This window comes from Nomascus leucogenys, chromosome 4 (assembly GCF_006542625.1).
Source record: "Nomascus leucogenys isolate Asia chromosome 4, Asia_NLE_v1, whole genome shotgun sequence".
Lineage (NCBI taxonomy): Eukaryota > Metazoa > Chordata > Mammalia > Primates > Hylobatidae > Nomascus > Nomascus leucogenys.
In genome coordinates, this window is record NC_044384.1 from 61559233 (window position 1) to 61583062 (window position 23830).

At 43.0% G+C, this 23830-nt stretch overlaps 1 non-coding gene and 1 pseudogene across 1 annotated transcript; both read right to left on the minus strand.

The window, feature by feature from the left end:
• Window positions 1-1447: 1447 nt before the first annotated feature.
• LOC100588931 lies at window positions 1448-22413 on the minus strand (annotated as a pseudogene).
• Window positions 18613-18719, minus strand: LOC115834857. Its single transcript, XR_004029858.1, has one exon. It is a non-coding gene; the product is annotated as a U6 spliceosomal RNA (small nuclear RNA).
• Window positions 22414-23830: the final 1417 nt, after the last annotated feature.

The following is a 23830-nucleotide window of genomic DNA, read 5'->3' on the forward strand; positions in this document are numbered from 1 at the left end:
GCCCTGTAACCCCTTTGTTTTGGCCAATTTCTTCTATTTGGAATGGCTGTATTTACCCAATGCCTGTATCCCCACTGTATCTAGAAAGTAACTAGCTTGCTTTTCATTTTACAGGCTCATAGGCAGAAGGGACTTGCCTTGTCTCAGATCAGACTCTCAACTGTGGACTTCTGGGTTAATGCTGAAATGAGTTAAGACTTTGGGGGACTGTTGGAAAGGCATGATTGGTTTTGAAATGGGAGAACATGAGATTTGGAGGGGCTGGGGCAAAATGGTATGGTTTGTCTGTGTCCCTACCCAAATCTCAACTTGAATTTTATCTCCCAGAATCCCCATGTGTTGTGGGTGGGACCCAGGGGGAGGTAATTGAATCGTGGGGAGGGGGTCTTTCCCATGCTATTCTTCTGACAGTTAATAAGTCCCACGAGATCTGATGGGTTTATGAGGGGTTTCTTCTTTTGCTTCTTCCTCATTTTCTCTTGCCACTGCCGTGTAAGAAGTGCCTTTCTCCTCCTGCCATGATTCTGAGGCCTCCCCAGCCATGTGGAACTGTGAGTCCAACTAAACCTCTTTTTCTTCCCAGTCTCAGGTATGTCTTTATCAGCAGTGTGAAAACAGACTAATGCAGTCAGGCAATTCTCTGAGAAGCTGAGGAATGGTGCAAAATGGTAACGTGACTAGAGCAAAAGGAACTGCAAACTACATGGAATTTTGGTCAGTGAAGTTGCCAAGGGTTGGTACAGTAAGTGAAGTTGGTGGGGCAGGAGATATGTGGGTAAGGTGGGATGGTAAAATGCCTCGTTTCAACCAACTGAGTGAGCAGGGGACAAGTCCCATCAACATTCTGTAAGAGGGTTATGATAGTGGAATCATTTCTCCTGTGCAGACCTTGAGACCTCTGACTTGGGAGAAAAAGATCATTTGTTCTGAAGCAGGAGACACCACCCACCAGAAACTTGCAGGTTTAAGAAACAAATGGGGATGGCCCCCGAGTTGTTTGCTTATTAAGGGGAAGTGACACCTCCTTTGTGGAGGAGGGGAGGGTAATGAGTAGCCCTCCATCGATGGCTCTTCCCACTCCTGAGAAAAGAGGAAAACATCAGTGATGAAGAAGCCAGTCTGTTTGCTAGAAGACATGGGTCCACCCTAGGGAACTCGAAGAGGATACAAACTAGACCAGCATCCCAGCAGAGGGATGGAATGGTGGGGAAAATTACTCCCTTTTTATCTTTCAGCCTTAGAAGTAGGAAGAGGATCTACTCTCTACAAATTAGAGACTAAGTTAGTTGCCCAGGCACTTAAGTATATTGTTCACAAGGATAAAGAATGCAAAATTCCACCAAAATGCTGGGAGACAAATGAAATGGTTGTAAAACGGATTCCCTGGGTATCTGACAGCTTTGGAGTAGGGAAGATGAGAGTAGGTCTATTGGAGAGAGTTGGTTTTCTAGGCACCAGGAGGGTCAAGGGCCAAGTTATTTGGATCCTTGAAAAGGAATTTGAGATCTACTTTCACACCCGCATCTTCATGCCTCACATCCTGAAAAAGGAATATGGAGAAGTGAAACAGGTGGTTACTCAAAATTGTCCATTTTCAGGAGAGGGAGGAAAGATGTGGAATTGAGTCAGGATAGAAACAGAACTGGCTGTGGAGGCCTGGAAAGGGCTAGGAAAGGCTGGCACTTCCAGCAAAATCCCCTGATGGAGGGTGACCAGCAGGACAGACAAAAAAGTTGCTTGGTGGTGGATGCTCTCAATCTGTGCATGGAAAGAAAGGAGTAACTGGGTAACTGGGAGCCAAGACCAGCATTATCTTGATGTCTTTCCTTAAGGCAACCTCTATCCTGGGGCAAAGAAAAGGAACTTGGGGAGTTCCATCAAGTAGGTATAGCAAGCAAGGGTGTGGTGTGGTGGGGCAGGGGATGCTATACTATAGTATAGCATTAATTATGTTTGGTTAGAAACATTGTTCTGTTGGCCTTTCTGTGTCCTGCTGAAAACATTGTTTATCACAGTCTGACTGCTGGCAGAGTTTCTCAAGCTCTGATTAGAATTAAGTGCCCTGTTTGGGGAAAGTAACTTGGCTGCGTAGAAGGCCATAGAAAAGGCTCGGTAGGACTGTAGTTCCAGAGGAGCACCCCGTGAAAATTTCAACCACAGCAGAGGAAAATGGGGACTTTGACTTTTATGTAGATAGGAGGCTGCTTGGCCGCTGTGAAAAATCTAAGGGGAGCCCTACATTGGATATCCAGAAGCTGTTTCCTGCATTTCAAGGATGCTCTACCCCGTAAGAAGATTTAGAGATGTGTGAGAGATGTAGGGACATGAGGAGAGAACAGCAAAATTATATAAAGTGTAAGATATTGTGTACTTCCCCTTCCTGTTGTGGTTGGCTTTGAGCGAGAACACCTTGAGGATTTGGCTTTGAGTTACAGGCAGTTTTTCTCTTAGGCTAGCAAAGCTGGAGACAATACATGAGTGTATACTTCCTTTTCTTCTGAAAAAGCAACAAGGTTGGACAGATTTAGTTTTGCACATGTGAGGCAAAAACATTCTCTAAAATGAAAAGGGTTGACGTAACAGGGAATCTAAAATATTCAGTGTGTGTGTGGTGTGTGTGTGTTTACTTCTTTATTCTTTTTTGAGAAGCTTTTTTTTTTTTTTTTTTTTAGGTTTACATCACCGGAACAGGAGGAGGGACACACCCAACAGCTGTAGAAGCAGGAAACGTCTAATACAAAACTAAAAACATGAAAACAGAGTCTTTGCGCATATTTTGTTCCTGCTAACTGCCTCGAAAAAGTCTACATTTCCTATACATATGATTGGGAATAGGGAGGGCTTTGTTCTCTTTGTGCAGCATAATCAGCATGATTTAGGCAGTTTTATCTCTGCAAATTTATTGTTTCCTTTGGAGAAGTATTCGTTTTCTAAATCACATCTCAGAAGTATCGGGAATTATGTCCCACAGGACAGCACGGGGCAATTACGGGAGTCAGATTCACATCAAGCCAGAGTACAGTCTGTGAGGAGGAACTGGCCCAGGCTTGGCAAATGGCAGCTTGAATTAACATTTTGTTTTTTCTTGGCAGAGAGTCTCGCTCTGTCGCCCAGGCTGGAGTGCAATGGCACAATCTCAGCTCACTGCAACCTCCACTTCCCCGGTTCAAGTGATTCTCCTGCCTCAGTCTCCCAAGTAGCTGGCATTACAGGTGCGTGCCACCATGCCCAGCTAATTTTTGTATTTTTAGTTGAGACAGGGTTTCGCCATGTTGGCCAGACTGGTCTCAAACTCCTGACCTCAAGTGATCTGCCCGCCTCGGCCTCCCAAAGTGCTGAGATTACAGGCGTGAGCCATCGTGCCCGGACTTAAATTAACTATTAATAGGGATATTTAGAACTGAAAAATACACATTTTGAGGAATGTGACAAATAAAAAGTGTCCTTATTTTTCATAATTGATGTGGTTGTGGATGGCTAATGACCTGTGTGCTATATGATCTGTGTGGAGACGTTGCATTCTAACTCTAGAACAGGCCAATTGCCTTGTAAGGGGAGGATGAGTAATATAGTTTTAGAGAAGAGATTATTTCTCTCTAAAGAAAGTGAAACTTAGATAAGAAATGGAAATTTAGCCCGGGCGTGGTGGCTCACGTCTGTAATCCTGGCACTTTGGGAGGCCGAGGCGGGCGGATCACAAGGTCAGGAGATAGAGACCATCCTGGCTAACATGATGAAACCCCGTCTCTACTAAAAACACAAAAAATTAGCAGGGCGTGGTGGCGGGCACCTGTAGTCCCAGCTACTTGGGAGGCTGAGGCAGGAGAATGGCGTGAAGCCGGGAGGCTGAGCTTGCAGTGAGCTGAGATTGCGCCACCGCACTCCAGCCTGGACGACCAAGCGAGACTCCGTCTAAAAAAAAACAGAGAGAGAGAGAGACTATGTTTTTAGAACAGTTTTAGGTTCACAGCAAAATGGAAAGAAAGGTACCCCCTGCCCCCCCACATGCCAGCTCCCTGGTTTTCAGCATTGCCCACCAGAGAGCAGTGCATGTGTTACAATGAGGGAATCTATGCAGGTACATCATAACCACCGAATGTCCCTAGTTTACATAAGGGTTCACTCTTCATGTTGCACATTCAGTGGGTTTGGACAAATGTATAAGTGACATGTATTCACCACTATGGTATCAGGCAGAATAATTTCACTGCCCTAAAAATCCTCTGTGGTTTGCCTGCTCGTCCCTCCCTCTTTGCAGCCCTTGGGCAACCACTGATCATTTTCCGGTCTCCATAGTTTTGCCTTTTCCAGAAATGTCATATACTTGACATCATTCAGTATGTAGCCTTTTCAGATTGGCTTCAATATATTCTTTTCTATATCCATCACCTTTTTTGTCCCATTTGGTTCAGTGTTTCTCAAAATGTGGTGTTTGAACTATATCTGTCAGAACCACATGAAAGTTGTTAAAAATATACATTCTCAGTCTCATATTTGACTGATTCAAAATATTAATACCTGGGTGTGGAACCTAGGAATTTGTATTTTAAACACACCGTACAGGTTATTCTTATGCATACTATAGTCTGAACACCCAGCAAAGTCTCTACTATGCTGCCAGGAACTAAGGTGGGGATGTATGTTCACAAAAGGTGATAGTGGCCGGGCGTGGTGGCTCACACCTGTAATCCCAGCACTTTGGGAGGCTGAGGCGAATGCATTGCCCGCGGTCAGGAGTTCGAGACTAGCCTGGGCAACATGGCAAAACCCCGTCTCTACAAAAAATACAAAAATTAGCCAGGCATAGTGGTGGGCATCTGTAGTTTGGGCTACTAGGGAGGCTGAGGTGAGAGAATCTCCTGAGCCCAGGGAGGTGGAGGCTGCAGTGAACTGTGATTGCACCATTGCATTCCAGCCTAGGCAACAGAGTGAGATCCCCTCCCCACTACAAAAAAAGAAGTAATAGAATTTCCAAAAAGGAGCTGGCAGTGATAGCAATAGAAAGGAACCCCAAAGGGAAGATCGGGGCTTCAAAGTCTAGCTATTCTACAGAGCCCATGTGTAAATTCCCCATCTATTGCCAGTTGTGGAGTTTTAATTTGATTGATATTGCAGGAGCTAGTGATTTCCTGCAGACTTTGACTCTTTCTCTCTGGAGTAGCCTAGAAATACCTTATGTATTATTTGCCAACAGATGAAGCCTGAGGTTTTCAACTTGGACTATTGTTAAATCCTTACGAAAGTGATCTTCTTTGAACTAGACAATACCTTCTGTAACCATTTTAGAGGATCTCCCTTGAGTTTCAGTTCTACCTTCTCCAAGTTCTACAAAGACTCCTCATCACTATTTCATCTGGAGCCCAGATGAAAGGTTGGAAATTACTGATCAGTCTGCTGTGTGGCCTAATGAGGCCTGGACACCTGAGTGATGACACAGACTCACAGGAGCCCCAATAATAGTTTATACTTGCTCTTTGTTACACATGCGTGCCATGCACACCCAACTCTATGTCTCTGTATGGTCAGTCCGTCCTTCCCTCTCTCCTTTCCTTCCCTCCACATGCCTTATGCCATTGCTAATCTCCTATAGAAGCAAAACTCATGCTTTGTTCTGCTAACAGTATGATTAAGCACATCACATACTATAGATAGGAACAAAATCAAACCACTTCACATTCTTAAGAAAAGCTTAAAAGAATAGGGTCATCCTGACTGATTCTGGTCTCCAAAATAATAAACTCTAAAAAATTTGCAGTGAGCCTGGATTCTCTAAATAATGCTGTCCCTGACTTTTGCTATGCTGATGTCTAAAGACATGAATGATCTTTTTCTTTTTTTTTTTTTAATTTTTTGGAGACAGGATCTCACTCTGTCACTCAGGCTGGAGTGTGGTGGCACAATCATGGCTCGCTGCAGCCTCAACCTCCTGGGCTCAAGCGATCCTCCCACCTCAGTAGCTGAGACTACACATGTGTGCCACCATACCTGGCTAATGTTTGTACTTTGTTATAGAGAAGTGGTTTTGCCATGTTGCCCAGGCTGGTCTTGAACTCCTAGGCTCAAGCAATCCACCCATTTTAGCCTTCCAAAGTGCTGGGTTTACAGTTGTGAGCCACCATGCCTGGCCAACATGAATGATTTTTGCATATATGATACCTGTATGATTAAGTGGCTTTTTTCCTCACCTTCAACAGGCTGATATAAACTTAGTGCCCTGATAATTTTGTCTTTCTTTCCATTTAAATACTTGTGTTTTGAATTTGCTGAGCCACTCTTTCTGGCTTCCTCAGAAAGAAGTCTGACACCCTTATAGTGACAGCAAGTAAAGTTTCTCTTTCCTTGTCTCTTTTTCTTCTGTTTTTAATTTTCAGAGTGGAATTAGGCTTTTTAAAATAATACATATTTTTAAACTGACAAATAAAAATTGTGTATATTTATTGTGTACAACAGGATGTTTCAAAATATTTATACATACCATACTGGAGTGGGTAGATCAAGTTAATTACTATACGCATTACCTTACATACTTATTATTTTCATTATGAGAATCTCTTTCCTCCTCTAAATGCAGAAGTCTCCTGAGGATCCCTGTGGCACTCTCTTCCAACCCTCTAAACTTGGGAGTCATCTGTGATTCCTACCTCTGCTCACTTTTCTTTTTTTTCAGACAGAGTCTTGTTCTGTCGCCCAGGCTGGAGTGCAGTGGCACGATCTCAGCTCACTGCAACCTCCATCTCCCGGGTTCAAGCAATTATCTGCCTCAGCCTCCCGAGTAGCTGAGATTACAGGCACCTGCCACCATGTCCGGCTAATTTTTGTATTTTTAGTAGAGACGGGATTTCACCATCTTGGCCAGGCTGGTCTTGGACTCCTCACCTTGTGATCCACCTGCCTCAGCCTCCCAAAGTGCTGGGATTATAGGCGTGAGTCATCGTGCCCAGCCCTTTCCCCACTTTTTTATCCAGGATCTGTCAATTTCATTTCCTAAAAGTCTTTCACATCTGTCCATAATACAGTCATAATCCCTTCTATTTTTTATGCTATTATTTTTATTTTCTATTATTTTTACTTAAAATATATTTTGTATTTAAAATATTTTCTTTTCTTGTCATTTTAATTGACAAATAAAAATTGTATATATTATTATATACAACTTAAATATATATGATTGTAAACATTCAGTGTATAACATGTTGTTTTGAAGTATGCATACATCGTGGAATGGCTAAGTCAAGCTAATTAATTATCATATGTATTACCTCACATACTCTCATTTTTTGTGGTGAGAACACTTAAAATCTATTCTCTTAGCAATTTTCAAGACTACAATATATTGTTATTAACTATAGTCACCATGTTGTACAATAAATCTCTCTTTTTTTAGAAACAGGGTCTCACTCTGTCTCCCAGGCTGCAGTGCAGTGGCGTGATCATAGCTCACTACAGCCTCAAACTCCTGGACTCAAGCAATCCTTCTGCCTGAGCCTCTTGAGTTCCAACAAAGCACAAAATCTTTAAGATGACTCCAGGAACTTCAGAGATCTGTCTCCTTAATTCAGGGATAAATGGAATTTTAGAATCAGGGCTCTTGATCTGGGGACCATGGAACTTCAGGGACTTCAGGAAATCGATGCAAACTATGAATGTGTATGCAAAAGTTATAGGTACAAAAGTACGTCCACCATAAAGATGACAAATTACATTAGATTATCCACAGTTTAGAATATCTGGAGAGCAGGTTTATATATAGTTTTACTTATTTTATACTTTTTTTTTTTTTGAGACAGAGTCTCGCTCCATCACCCAGGCTAGAGTGTAGTGGCACGATCTTGGCTCACCGCAACCTCCACCTCCCAGGCTCAAGAGATTTTCCTGCCTCAGCCTCCCGAGTAGCTGAGATCACAGGCGCGTGCCACCACACCTGGCTAATTTTTGTATTTTTAGTAGAGATGGAGTTTCATTGTGTTGGCCAGGCTGGTCTTGGACTCCTGACCTCAAGTGATTCGCCGGCCTCAGCCTCCCAAAGTGCTGGGATTACACAGCCGTGAGCCACCACACCCAGCCTATTTTACACTTCTGTATTGTTTTTATGTTTACTTTATTTGCAGAATGGGAAACACAATACCATCTTTAGGGTTTAAGGTTTCTGAAGATCATTCTGGCCCACAGGTGTGGGTGTGGGTGAAGACAGGGTGGAGAAGGCAGTGCAGGACAGGAAGGTCTTATTTGGGGAAATAATGTTTAAATTGAGCCAGTTAAACTAAAGGTGTATGGAGGCGATTGGTAGAGGAGGAAAGATCTGGGCAGGGCCAAAGAAAGGGGAGAGGGAATTCTGTTGAAGGGAGGTGCCGATGTCAGTCCTGCGGGAGGCTGGAGACGACAGCAGAGAGTCTCCAGTCATTATTCCCCAGGCGGCCTGCTCTTTGGTGGGGGGCCCTTTTTCTTGTTCATCTTTGAAGCTCCAGTGCCTGGCCCACAGTAGGTTTTTGATCGACAAGTGCTGAATAAGTTAATGAATAAATAAATAAACACTTCTTTTTTTTTTTTGAGACAGAGTCCTGCTCTGTCACCCAGGCTGGAGTGCAGTGGTGTGATCTCGGCTCACTGCAACCTCCGCCTCCTGGGTTCAGGCAATTCTCTGCCTCACCCTCCTGAGTAGCTGGGATTACAGGCACCTGCCACCACGCCTGGCTAATTTTTGTATTTTTAGTAGAGACAGGGTTTCACCATGTTGGCCAGGCTGGTCTTGAACTCCTGACCTCGTGGTCCACCCACAGCCTCCCAAAGTGCTGGGATTACAGGTGTGAGCCACTGTGCCCGGGCAATGAATGAATACTTCTAATAAAGTGTCACAATTATTTCTGTTTTTGTGCCTTTTTTTTATTTTTAATCTGTATTTTCAATCTTGCGTGTAGTGCTCATTGAATTGCCCTTTGTTGCATAGCTAGCTAGAAAGGGATTAGGTTTGGCACCTGGGAGCACAGGTCCTCACTCCCAGCTCAATTTACTTGTCCCTAACACCATGTTGCCTCTTTAATGCTGTGCAAATAAAAATGTTATAACACACCCCTCCTCTGAGTGCTTCTCTAGGCTCACAAACCACAGTTTCAGTTTCTTTCCTGATAATCAGTTTCATTTCTTCATAGACACTCCTCTTGTTGGCAAGCATCACATTATTTTCCAGCAGCATGTTTCAAATATTGAAATCCCTCATCCTTGGGGAACTATAGCTGTTTAATTATTTAAAATAGCATGAAAATAAGTGTTTCAATCAACCACAGTATTTAATGTTTCTGGTAATAGATACCTTCTGAGAATGAGCTCAGTATATTTACTGATAAAGCACTTTGCCTCTATCTTCTAATTGACCAAAACATGGCCTATTAAAACTGAAATTCAGAAAAAACTTAACTAATTTTGCCCAAATTTCAAACAATACTAACAAATATTAGAATTTATTTTGAACTTGATTTATGGCCCTCATCAGACTATGATAATTTTTTCAAAACAATGATATATCTTAATATTTCAGCATTAAGTCCTATACATAGTTTCAGAGGATTTCAAGCAAAGTTGAGAATTTGTTGTGAATACATATATATAAGACATAGAGAAAGCTGAATTAATGTAAAAATGGCTCAGTTCATATTTTATGAACCCCAGATGAGGTTATTTGTAGTGTCCAAGCTTTGTAGCCAAATAAACTTAGATTTTTTTTTTTTTTTTTTGAGACGGAGTCTCGCTCTGTCGCCCGGCTGGAGTGCGGTGGCACAATCTCGGCTCACTGCAACCTCCATCTCCCGGGCTCAAGTGATGCTCCTGCCTCAGCCCCCAAAGTAGATGGGGTTACAGGCACGAGCCACCATGCCCAGCTAATTTTTGTATTTTTAGTAGAGACAGGATTTCGCCATGTTGGCCAGGCTGGTCTCAAACTCCTGAGATTAAGTGATCTGCCCACCTCAGCCTCCCAAAGTGCTGGGATTCCAGGTGTGAGCCACTGTGCCTGGCCTGATGATTTGTCCTTTACATCTCAGTGTCCTCACTTCTCAAACAGGAATATTCATCTAATAGAATTCGTTGAAATAAGTGCCTTGCTCACTCAATGAATGACAGTTATCATTATGACAACATTCACAGTAGAATATCAGTCCTTGGTGGACAAATCAGGGTGTTTAGTTACAAGGAAAAGAAACCACCTCTGGTTCCTTTAAAAGTAGAAATATTTGTGGCTAGGAAATTGGGTAGCTTGTGGCTTTGCTGGGAGTTTGGCCAATCTGACTTGAAAGCTACATAGTCAGAAGCATAGCTAAAATCATGAACTGGTTCCATGGGGATACCACTGCTACCTGTCCCTTGCACAGCTAACATCATTCCACCCTAAGGTACGTGTGCCTCTGTTGCCTCCACAAACTGGAAACTGGTGCTACTGCCCCATCAATCTCTGATAGACTGAGTCCTATTCGTGTGCATACAGCTCGACTGCAGGGGAGACTGGAAAAAGGAGCATCTGGCCTCCTTCAGTAGGAGGTGGGCTCTGTCTGCCCCTCAGATTTATATGATGGGGAATCCCCCAAACATCAGAAGGGACTGAGATGCTGGATAGCCAAAAATATGCAAGTATGCACAATACTTCCCCGGGAACCACAGATTTTGGAGATTGGCTTAACTACTATCTTTTTCATATACCCCGCATTTGATCCATTAATGCATCTGTCAGTTGCGCCTTAAAAATCTGACCCCTTCTGCTCAGCTCCACCACTGCCAGCCCAGCTCATGTCCTCGCTATCTTGTGCCTGGATTATTGAATCAGCTTCTTAACAGGTAGGCTGGCCTGTGCATTTGGCCCCTGACAGTGTATCTTCAATGGAGCAGTCATAGTTCTCTGTAAAACTATGTCAGACCATACTACACCTCTACTCCAAGTCTTCCAACACATCCCATGTCATTCCAGGTGAATGCCAAAGTTATCACAATGGCCTCTGAGGCCCTGCATGATCTTTTCTTCACATAATTCCCACTCTTCCCCATTGATCTCTCTGATCGCCTTCTCTGTAACTGTAACACAACATCATCCTTCCAAAACTCTGATCTTTGCACTTGTTTTCCCTGTGCCAGGAACACTTGTCTCCTAGATTGTTACACAACTTGCTCCTTTACTTCCTTTAGCTTTCTGCTCAACTTAAGAAAGACGTCTTAACAGTGTCACCTTATCAGAGAGATCTTCTCTGACTTTATATCAAAGTGTGACCATCCAGCCCCTAGCACTCTGCATCCTTTATTTTTCTCCACAGCACATTGATCTCCATCTGACATTCTGTATATTTGTTAATTTTTTTCTGTCTCCCCCTATAGAAGGTGAGCACCATGAAGATAGAGACTTCTATTTGTTATCTCAATTTCTACACAAAAGTGAGGAGCGCCTCTGCCCGGCCACCCACCGTCTGGGAAGTGAGGAGCGCCTCTGCCCGGCCACCCACTGTCTGGGAAGTGAGGAGCGCCTCTGCCCGGCCACCCACTGTCTGGGAAGTGAGGAGCGCCTCTGCCCGGCCACCCACTGTCTGGGAAGTGAGGAGCGCCTCTGCCCGGCCGCCCCATCTGTGAAATGAGGAGCGCCTCTGCCCGGCCGCCCCATCTGTGAAATGAGGAGCGCCTCTGCCCGGCCACCTATCGTCTGGAGGTGAGGACCGCCTCTGCCCGGCCGCCCCGTCCGGGAAGAAGTGAGGAGCGCCTCTGCCCGGCCGCCCCATCCGGGAAGAAGTGAGGAGCGCCTCTGCCCCCCCCCCCCCCCCCCCCCGGAGCGCCTCTGCCCGGCCGCCCCGTCCGGGAAGAAGTGAGGAGCGCCTCTGCCCGGCCGCCCCATCCGGGAAGAAGTGAGGAGGCCTCTGCCCGGCCGCCCCGTCTGGGAAGTGAGGAGCGCCTCTGCCCGGCCGCCCCTCTGGAATGAGGAGCCGCCCTGAGTGAGGACGCCTCTGCCCGGCCGCCCCGTCCGGGAAGAAGTGAGGAGCGCCTCTGCCCGGCCGCCCCTCCGGGAAGAAGTGAGGAGCGCCTCTGCCCGGCCGCCCCGTCGGGAAGAAGTGAGGAGCGCCTCTGCCCGGCCGCCCCGTCTGGGAAGTGAGGAGTGCCTCGCCCGGCCGCTCCGTCTGGGAGGTCTACCACGGAGCCAGAAGCAATGTGGGGGCTGGCGTGGTGGCTCACGCCTGTGGTCCCGGCACTCTGGGGGGCGAGGCGGGTTGATCACTTCGGGCTAGGAGTTCAAGACCAGTCTGGCCAACTTGGCGAAACATGAAAAATACAACAGACAAACCAACCAACCAACTCAGTGACAACAAAACAGGTCTACCCTGGAGTCATACTCTAATTTTTTCTATTTTCCTCCCTTTCTGATCCTTTATCCCCCTTTCTTTTTCTTCCTCTTCCTTCTCCCTCTTCTTTGTCAAATAGAGGATTGAGTTATTATCACTGATCCACATAAAGTCCCTCTCTACCTTATTTTAACTCCCACCCCCCATTTCTATTCCCCGACTTCCCATGTGTAACCTTCCTAATATGTTTGATACGCATCTTTTTGTTTGTATGTATTTTTAGAAAATGTTTATTGTTTTTGTGTGCAAAATTAATAAAAAAAAAATTTCTACACAATATGTGTTTGCTGAATAGATGAATGATGATAGATCTTTAATAACTGTCACTTTATCATCTAACTAAGGTATAAAGCATGCACAAAATGGTGTCCCTCCTTTCCACTCTTGCCAGAGTTTTATTTGTAGGATAGATCTTATTATGCCATACCCGCTTATAAAAATTTTTTATTGCTTCTGACTGCCAAGAGCCATGCTTCTCAATTTGGGATACAAGGGGGTGAGGAAGTCACAGGATAAAGCCATACATTATTCTAGTCCAGAGAGCCAATTTTACTTTTAGAATTTGGGGCCAGGGAAGAAGTTCCCAATTTTATTTGTCTTGAAAATTTCTGCCACATGTGTGTATACATGCAAGTGAAATTAGCAGAATCATGTTTTCCTATTTAGTTCAGTTGGGTGAAACCCATGAAAAGCCAAGAAGGAGAAAATTTTCTATAAGCAGTGAGTGATTTAAAAACTTGGTCTCTCTGTGTTGTTAGGGAACCTGGTCTATTAGCGCTGTAATTGAATCAGAATGCACAGGGTAATGATGAACAGTATGAAATATCAAGGGTTGTGGGATCTGATAATGAGGTTGATGTGGAAATAAACAGCAGCTTTCCAACCACAACTAAGCATTTGGTAAGCAATTTACAAAGCAGTACTAGTCAATTTAGAAAGCTTATGATGTACTCAGGTTTTTATTGAACCTCAGGTATTACTATTATGGAAACACAGTTGACCATAATTCTAAGTGTCTCTTGTGTGAGAAAGCACTGAGCAAAAAGAGGAGGAAATTATCACAAGTGATACCTAAAAAACAACCACGTATCTTTAAGGCAGCAATGGCATAAAAAAAAACAAAGCAAAACCAACTACATGACACTCCGGAAAAGGAATAAGATGAGGTGGTTTGCTCCAGTGGACATCAAAATATAATACAGCTAGAGTAATTAAGGAAGTGTAGTATTAGTAGAGAGGATTAAAAAATTGACCAACAAAACAGGCTAGACAGTCCAGGAACAGAGGCATGCATTTATGGAAACTTGGTATGTAACAGAAAGTCACACATAATACAGCAAGGGAAAGATAGACTATTCAACAAATGATGATCAGACAATTTGAAAAAAAAAAAAAAAAGGAGTGGGAGCCCCTTTTAGTATAATACATAAAAACCAACTTGGCACAGTTTAAGGACTAATTTTTTTTTTTTTTTCTTTTAGACGGAGTCTGTCTCTGTCACCCAGGCTGGAGTGCAGTGGCACGAGCTCGGTTCACTGCAACTTCTGCCTCCCAGGTTCAAGTGATTCTCCTGCTCAGCTTCTTGACTAGCTGGGACTGCAGGTGTGCACCACCACGACCAGCTATTTTTGTATTTTTAGTAGAGACGGGTTTTGCCATGTTGGCCAGGCTGATCTCGAATTCCTGATCTGAGGTGATCTGCCCTCCTTGGCCTCCCAAAGTGCTGGGATTACAGGAGTGAGCCACCATGCCTGGCCATTAAGTGTTTTTAATAGAAAAATTTTAAACTTCAAAAATAAAATTTGAGGCCAGGCACCGTGGCTCATGACTGTAATCCCAGCACCTTGGGAGGCCAAGGTGGGTTGATCACCTGAGGTCAGGAGTTCCAGACCAGCCTGGCCAATGTGGTGAAACCCTATCTCTATTAAAAATACAAAAATTAGCTGGGCGTGGTGGTGGGCGCCTGTAATCTCAGCTACTTGGGAGGCTGAGGCAGGAGAATCGATTGAACATGGGAGGTGGAGGTTGCAGTGAGCTGAGATCGTGACACTGCACTCCAGCCTGGGCAACGAGAGTGAAACTCTGTCTCAAAATAAATAAATAAATAAAATAAAATAAAATAAAATTTGAAAATGCCTTTGTATTAGAGGAATACTTAGAGACCAAAAAGTACAAACCATAATGGAAATAATTTGATAAGTTCAAATATACTAAGATCAAGAACTACCATTCATTAAAAGATCTCACAAAGAAAGGGAAATTACAAATCACAAACTGGGAAAAGATGTTATATAGACATAACCAACAAAATTTTAGTATCCACAATATGTAGAGAACTTAAAAAAAAAAATAGGAAAAATCAAGTAATTTCATCAAAAAACGGGCACATTTAGCCAGGTGTGGTGGCCCACACCTGTAGCCCCAGCTACTTGGGAGGCTAAGGTGGGAGAATACCTTGAGCCAGGAGGCTGAGGCTGCAGTGAGCCTGATTGTGCCACTGCACTCCAGCCCAGGCAACAGAGCAAGACCTTGTGTTAAAAAAAAAACAAGGCCGGGCGCGGTGGCTCACTCATGCCTGTAATCCCAACACTTTGGGAGGCCGAGGCGGGCGGATCACGAGATCAAGAGATTGAAACCATCCTGGCCAAAATGGTGAAACCCCGTATTTTTCTTTTTCTTTTTTTTTTTTTTTAAGACAGAGTTTTGCTCTTGTTGCCCAGGCTGGAGTGCAATGGCGCGATCTCGGCTCACCGCAACCTCCGCCTCCCGGGTTCAAGCAATTCTCCTGCCTCAGCCTCCCGAGTAGCTGGGATTACAGGCATGCACCACCATGCCCAGCTAATTTTGTATTTTTAGTAGAGACAAGGTTTCTCCATGTTGAGGCTGGTCTCGAACTCCTGACCTCAGGTGATCCTCCCACCTCGGCCTCCCAAAGTGCTGGGATTACAGGCGTGAGCCACTGCGCCTGGCCTAAACCCCGTATTTTTCTACTAAAAATACAAAATTAGCTGGGTGTGGTGGTGCGTGCCTCTAGTCCCAGCTCCTTGGGAGGCTGAGGCAGGGGAATCGCTTGAACCAGGGAGGCGGAAGTTGCAGTGAGCCGGGATTGCGCCACTGCACCCCAGCCTGGGCACAGAGCCAGACTCCATCTCAAACAACAACAACAACAAAAAAGGCACTAGCCATGAATAAGCATTTCATAGAAGAGGAAACACAATTAGGAAATACACATATGAAAAGGTGCTCAATCTTTTTTTTTTTTTTTTTTGAGACAGTCTTGCTCTGTCATCCAGGCTGGAGTGCAACAGTGTAATCTCGGTTTACTGCAATTTACCCCTCCCAGACTAAAGCAACTTTCGTGCCTCAGCCTCCCAAGTAGCTGGGATTACAGGCAGGCGCCAGCACACTGGCTAATTGTTTGAATTTTTAGTAAAGACGGGGTTTTGTCATGTTGGCTAGGCTGGTCTCGAACTCCTAGCCTCAGTTGATCTGCCTGCCTCGGCCTCACAAAGTGCTGAGATTACAGGTGTGATCCACCACGCCCAGCCTCAATCTCATTTATAATGAGGTAGGTGCAAATTACAACCACAATGAGGTACTATTTCACATCTACCAGATTGACAAAAATTTTCAAAAGTAAAACACTCCTACCTGTTGACAAGGTAGTGGAGCAGCAGGTCTTCTATACTGCTGGAAAATAATTTGGCATTATCAGGTAAGTGTGTAAATTGGCCATATTCTATGACACTTGATAAATAACCTATGCAATATTATATCCATTGCATAAGAACATCAGGATACAACAGACACATATTCATAGAAGCTTGATTTAAAAGTAAAAGCAAACAGACAAAGAAACCAAAGACCTGGAAATAATTTAAATGTTCATTGATAGGAGAATGGAAAAACAGTGGTGTACTCGTATCAAGAAATACTATATAACAGTAAAACAGAATAAAAAAAGAATGAACTACAGTAACTTGTATCAACATTATTGAATCTTACAAATATGAAGAAGAAAAAATGAGCAGAAGAATGTATATATGTACACATAGTTCAAAAACTCAAAAACTAAATAATTTATTACAAACAGAAGGAAAACAAATACCTACAAATTTCAGAATAGAGAATACTTCAGTAGTAGAGAGATGTCATTTTGGAAGGAGCTTACTGGGGTCTTTGAAAGTATCAGTAATGCTCTTTTATTTAAGTTAATGGTTTTAAGACAGATGTGCTTGTCTTTTCACAGACGTTTAGATTATGTATACTCTTGTATGTATGAAATATTTCATGATATAAAAATGTAGAAACAGACTGAACAAGCAAATGTAATGTGTTTGTAGAGGTACTGGCAGTTTAAGAACTCAATAAATTCTAAGTACCATTTTTCATATATAAGGAAAAAATCAACTACATGGATTTTATTTTATTTTATTTTATTTGAGACGGAGTCTCGCACTGCTGCCCAGGCTGGAGTGCAAGGGCGCGATCTCAGCTCACTGCAACCTCCGCCTTCCGGGTTCAAGCGATTCTCCTGCCTCAGCCTCGGAGTAGCTGGGATTACAGGCATGTGCCACCACGCCCGGCTAATTTTGTGTTTTTAGTAGAGACGGAGTTTCTCCATGTTGGTCAGACTGGTCTTGAACTCCTGACCTCAGGTGATCCGCCTGCCTTGGCCTAACTACATGGACTTTTGAAGGAAAAATAATCAGTGCTTTACAATCAAAATAAAAGCATAATCAAACAGGTAATGAAAAACAATTTTTTTTTTTTTGGAGCTGGAGTCTTGCTCTGTCGCTCAGGCAGGAGTGCAGTGCCACGATCCCAGCTCACTGCAACCTCTGCCTCCCCGGTTCAAGCGATTCTCCTGCCTCAGCCTCTCCACTAGCTGGGACTACAGGCGTGTGCCACCACAACCGGCTAATTTTTATGTTTTTAGTAGAGACGGGGTTTCGCCATGTTGACCAGGCTGGTCTCAAATTTCTGACCTCAGGTGATTCGCCTGCTTCAGCCTCCCAAAATGCTGGGATTACAGGCATGAGCCACTGTATCTGACCAAGAAAAGGATTTATAGGCATTGATAGAGTGCCTTGAAGGAAGAGAAAGGCAAAGGATTTTATCCAGATTAAAAAAGAGATTCCCTGTAGGCTGGTAAAATGGCCTGGTTCCCCCACCCCAAAATAGCTATATGTATGTATAGGCAAATGGGATTAAAAATAACCCTTGCAAATGGCGCCTGTGTCCCAAACAGCACAAAAGCAGCAGGAAGCCACTAAATCTAAAGAGGCTGCCTCGTAGACATGGATGAGCCTCTACCCCTACCACTCAGAAGCATCCAACTTGTTAAAACTGGGAATGAGGCTGGGCACAGCGGCTCATGCCTGTAATCCCAGCATTTTGGGAGGCTGAGGTGGGTGGCTCACCTGAGCTCAGGGGTTCAAGACCAGCCGGGACAACATAGTGAAAACCCATCTCTACAAAAAATACAAAAATTAGACGGACATGGTGGTGCATGACTGTGGTCCCAGCTACTCAGGAGGCCAAGGTGGGAATATGGTTTGAGACCAGGAAGTAGAGGCTGCAGTGAGCTGAGATTGTGACACTGCACTCCAGTCTGAGAGACAGAATGAGACCCTTTCTCAAAAACAAAAACAAAAAAACAAAAACTGGGAATGAAGGAACTCCAAAATGTTCTCTACCAGTTTGGCAGATTTGGGGTTCAAAGTCACAAATTATATTACAGAAACTATTTTAACTGGCAAAGCCTGAATTCATGTCACTAAAATTGTTCTTATTTCTCCAGAAATAGTAAAAATAAATAAATTTGAGAAGATAGAGGTATTAAAAAAATCACTTTCATCCTGTAGAATTTCCCACAAATGGGCGAAATAAAAAATAACCCCCCAAAATCACTTTCCTTGCCCTTCTTTTTTTTTTTTTTTTTTTTTTTGAGACAGAATCTTGCTCTGTCACCAGGCTGGAATGCAGTGGCATGATCTCAGCTCACTGCAACCTCTGCCTCGCAGGTTCAAGCGATTCTCCCGAGTAGCTGGGACTACAGGCACACGCCACCACACCCAGCTAATTTTTGTATTTTTAGTACAGATGGGGTTTCACCATGTTGGCCAGGATGCTCTCGATCTCTTGAAGTTGTGATCCGCCCGTCTCGGCCTCCCAAAGTGCTGGGATTACAGGCATAAGCCACCACGCCCAGCCCTTGCCCTTTATTTTCTAGGTATTTTTATTTTTTGATAATATGGAATGTTTCACGAATTTGTGTGTCATCCTAGCGCAAGGGCCATGCTAATCTTCTCTGTATCATTCCCATTTTAGTATATGTGCTGCCAAAGCAAGCACAATTTTCTAGGTATTTTTATTTGGGGGAAATTTAATCTCATCACCAAATCCTAACAAGACTGCTTTTCTTTTCCCTCTTTTTGCCAGCTACCATATATCTGCAATACTTTTTCAAACTCATCTCATCTCAATATACAGATACAGCGCTATTTTCCGTATCGGGATTTTTGTAAGCCTACCTCTATTGTGGGAGTGGACCACACAGGGGCTTGGCTGCATGACTAGCTTTGGCCAGTGGGACATTGGAAAACGTGATGCAGGCCGGGTGCGGTGGCTCACACCTGTAATCCCAGCATTTTGGGAGGCCGAGGCAGGTGGATCACTTGAGGTCAGGAGTTGGAGACCAGCCTGGCTAACATGGTGAAATCTCATCTCTACTAAAAATACAAAAATTAGCCCAGCGTGATGGTGCGCACCTATGTTCTACTAAGGAGGCTGAGGTGGAAGAATTGTTTGAACTCAGGAGACAGGGGCTGCAGTGAGCCGAGACCGCGCACTGCACTCCAGCCTGGGTGACAGACTGGGACTCTGTCTCAAAAAAAAAAAAAAAAAAAAAGAAAAGAAAATGTGATGCAAGCAGAACTTCCATAAGCACTTGCACACTGGAGCCTTTTCTTTTGGAATGCTGTGACAATCAAGTAAGAAATCAAGCTATGCTATTAGAGATGCCTACTAGAGGAAAATTGAGGCGCTCCAACCAACAGCCTTAGCTAACTGCCAGCCATGTGAGTGAGGCCATTGTGAGCCATCCAGCCTTGGTGAAGCTACCAGGTGATTGCAGCTGTTGAAGTGATCTCAAGTGAGACCAGCAGAAGATCTGTTCAGCTGAGCTTAGCCCAAATTGTCGATCACAAGCAAATAAATGATTCCTATTTAAGCCACTAAGTTATTTTTATTTTTAAAAATATAAAGCTACGTATTGATCACTATTCAGCAGTATCTACAAGAAAGTAAGCAATACACACTCAGGTAACATTCTTATTACTATAGTGTTATTGTTTTTCCTGGCTTCTTCTGAACCAGTAACCTAAATAGTGAAATAATTGAGCCTACATGTAATGAATGGGTTGAGGTAAAGAAAAAGCATGCAAGTCAAGAGTTTACATTGCAATTGTTCACCCATGTATGCCACCAGGTCTTAAACAGCAACATCTCTAACCGTCTATTTAGTTTCATGAGCAAAGACATTCCATGAATTATGACCTTTTGGCCAATATAGCGTAAGATTTTCAACTTTTTGTAAACAAATGGCTCTTTAGAAGGAACCTTTAAATGCCCGCTTAGCTAAGCCTTGCTTGGCTAATTAAAACACACCAGTATTGGGCTGAGAGTGGTGGTTTACGTCTGCAATCCCAGCACTTTGGGAGGCTGAGACGGAAGGGTCGCTCAAGACCAAGAGTTAGAGCAGCTTGGAAAAGAAAGCAAGATCCTGTCTCTACAAAGAAATTTTAAAATTAGCTGGGTGTGGTGGCATGTGCCTGTAGTCCTAGCTACTTGGGAGGCTGAGGCGGAAGGATTGCTTGAACCCAGGAGTTCAAGGCTGCAGTTAGCTATAAGTGCACCACTGCACACCATCCTTGGCAACATAACAAGACCCTGTCTCAAAAAAAAAAAAAAAAAAAAAAGCCACATCAGTATCTGTCTGGTTTCCTCATCTGAGTGGGGAGGTTGTTGGTGATAAAATTTCTTTTAGAAGGTTTTGCAAATAAACTGTTGCTTTTATATGACTATAGCTATAGACATTATGGACTCTGACTTGGCTTCTTTTTTTTTGAGACGGAGTTTTGCTCTTATTGCCCAGGCTGGAGTGCAATGGTGTGATCTCAGCTCACTGCAACCTCCGCCTCCTGGGTTCAAGTGATTCTCCTGCCTTAGCCTCCTAAGTAGCTAAGATTACAGGCATGCACCACCATGCCCGGCTAATTTTGTATTTTTAGTGGAGATGGAGTTTCTCCACGTTGGTCAGGCTAGTCCTGAACTCCCAACCTCAGGTGATCCGCCCACCTGGCCTCCCAAAGTGCTGGGATTACAGGCATGAGCCACCGCCCGGCTCTGATTTGGCTTCTTTAAATTGTCCAATTTAAATTGTTTACATTGTATTTAACTTGGCCAACTAATTACAAATTATTCAATTTGAAACATTGTGTCTTTAGGAAAAATTTTAACCTAAGGTGATCTATTCCTTGGGCTGCTTAGAATAATGGCATTCCAGAAGAAAACTTGAATTTACCCATGATTGTGAAATGCTATGTCTCAGTTCATGTAAAAAAAAAACAAAACCACAACTATGTATGTGCGTATTTACATATACACAAACAAACAAAAATTCAGTATAGCCTTAGGCATTATAGGTTAAACACAAGTTATGATTGAGTAATGATTATGGAAAATGTTCCCAACACTTAGAAAAGAGGAAATAATATACCATGGAATCAAATATTCTTTTCTGGTAAATGAAGCAGCTATAGAAAGCTTTTTCTACTTGTTCAAAAGTAACAAGTGCTATCAATGAAAAAAACCCCAACAAATCCCCAAAACCAACCAACCCCAAAAACTCTCTCGATTCTACTTCAAAACAAGATTTTTAAGTAGAAAATAGATTTCATTAGAAAATAGCTGGCCAGGCAGGGTGGCTCACGTCGGTAGTCCCGGCACTTTTGGGAAGCCAAGGCAGTAGGATCACTTGAGCCCAGAGTTCAAGACCAACCTGGGCAACATAGTGAGACTCTATCTCTATTTTTTAAAAAATAGAATATTTCACACTAATAAGAAAATCAAGACCTAGGTTTTACACACACACACACACACACACACACACACACACACTATATGGCAGTATACTGCAGTGCAACAATTTTTGAGTTTCATTTTCTGGACAGGAATGCCAAGTTAGTCTCTTTTCATAAAAATAATTTGCAATTCGAGGACACTTCGTGTTTGCCTCTTTGCCAGCACCAAGTCAGCCTCATCTGAATCTTTGCATTCCATTAGAAACATTAATTCTTCACTGCAGTCTGCGGCACCAATTCTTTGCCTAAGATCAAGAGTTCTGGCAAAGTCTCCTGGTTTTTCAGTAGCATCCCTTTCATTTGCTGTCATCAGATTCACTATTGGATAAAGATTTTCTTTTTGTACTATCTTTTCCTTTACCAGTTTTTTTGAGGATTAAGAAATAGTTCAATTAACTCAGGAAAATCTAAGTTTTCTTCAGATTCTCAATTATTGTCAGCAAGTGTAAATCCTTTCCGCTTCAGGGAATATTCCACCTTCCCATTCACCACACCTTGGTGTAGTACTTTTTCCACCACAAAATCCTCACACTCTGCTTCATCAGCTTTTATATCCTTTCCATTAAGTCTTTTGTCCCATTTTTTTGCAATGTACAGTGGCCCTCAGTATCCTCAGGTTCCGCATCCCTGGATTCTACCAACTGCGGATAGAACATATTTTAAAATCACAATAAAACAAAAAAATACAAATGAAAAACAATACAGTATAACAACCATTTACATAGCATTTATATTGTATTAGGTATTATAAGTAATCTAGGATGTATGTAGGTTGTATGCAAATACTTTGCTCTTTTATAAGAGGGACTTCAGCAGCCTTGGATTTTCCTATCCCTGGGGGTCCTGGTCCAGAAACCAATTTCCCAAGGATACCAAAGGACGACTGTAGTTTTACTGGAGGCCATTTGTAACTGCAGGCATGAAGAGCTGTTGTTCACCATCTCTGAGCTGCACCTGGTCTGGGTCTGTGGCATCTCAAGTCCTGCCTGACTCAAGCAAGGGGAAGGCAATGGGGAACTTCTTCAGGGGCCACTAAGCTTGGGGGAAGTTTGTTATGTAGCAATAAATAACTGATACAAGGCCACTTAAATATTTTACTCTGTAGTAAGATAGCTAATTAAAATAAAAATTAAGAGTCAATTGAAGAGAACTCATTAAGGAACTGGGTCATTTCAAACGCTTTTATTTACTTGTGATGAAAATTAAATAAAGAACAAACTTATCACCTTTCTTTGATGAAAAAATTGTTTGATATTCTGAGAACAAAAGTGATGCCATACTGCCGTTAAGAAACTGATTCAGACTCGATCTCTCAACAAGGTAAGACATCAATGTTCCCACCAAGAGCTGCCCGTAATACTGCAGTACACTTCTCTGGCACCATTAAAAAACAAATCTCTTAGAGATGATCCTGAAATCTCTTCTAAAGACATGAAAGAGGTGTGCTTGTATAATCTGGTATTACAAAGAAATGAGAAATTGCCCTGATGACGAACCTCCAGCTCTAATCTCAATTTGCTGAAGTAGAGAGGCAATTCATTTTACCCATTAACTAAGAATTAGAAAAACAATTTGTGTTTTTCTTTGGGTTATTTAACTCAAACACCACTATATAAAGGAATAGAATGAGACATTCGCATGAATTTGAAAGGTAACTAAAACATCAGACTTCAAAGAAATTCCATTAGAATCGGGGGTTACTTTTTTGTTTTCCTCCACCTCCACCTTAAGGAACATGAACGGCATTTGGCCACAATTTATGTCTTTCCAATTTTATCTTCCACCATCTACCGCTCAGTTCTCCCCACTTCCAGCCAAACAACTTACGTTCCCCAAACACGCCTTCACAACTTCGTTCTAGTTGGTGCCTACCTCTAGTATATGTGTAGTCCATTATACACACATTCCCCACGATCTTGAAACGTCTTGACATCAACAAGCAAATCTAGGTTTCTACCATAACACTAACTCTGTAAGTCTGTCCATATAAGGTTTTAGCAAACCTAGTAAAACAGAAAACGCACTATTATCCAGGCTTATATTCTGAGATTTGAAAAACCCCTCTATCTGCTACCTTTGGGTTTCTGAATTTACATATCACTCTCATGTATACAATATTCACGATTTCTAAGAATTGGAGAGTAAACCTAATCCTCTAACAATGCCATTTTATTTGTTGAGTTAGGGCACTACCTGCCCACGATGAGGATAGTTAATGAAACGTTGCCCAGTAATGACGATTAAAGGCTTTTATTGAAAACGTATTAGGCCTTAAGAATTTTGCGAACATCTAATTTAACCCTAGTAACTGTGGCGTGGGTT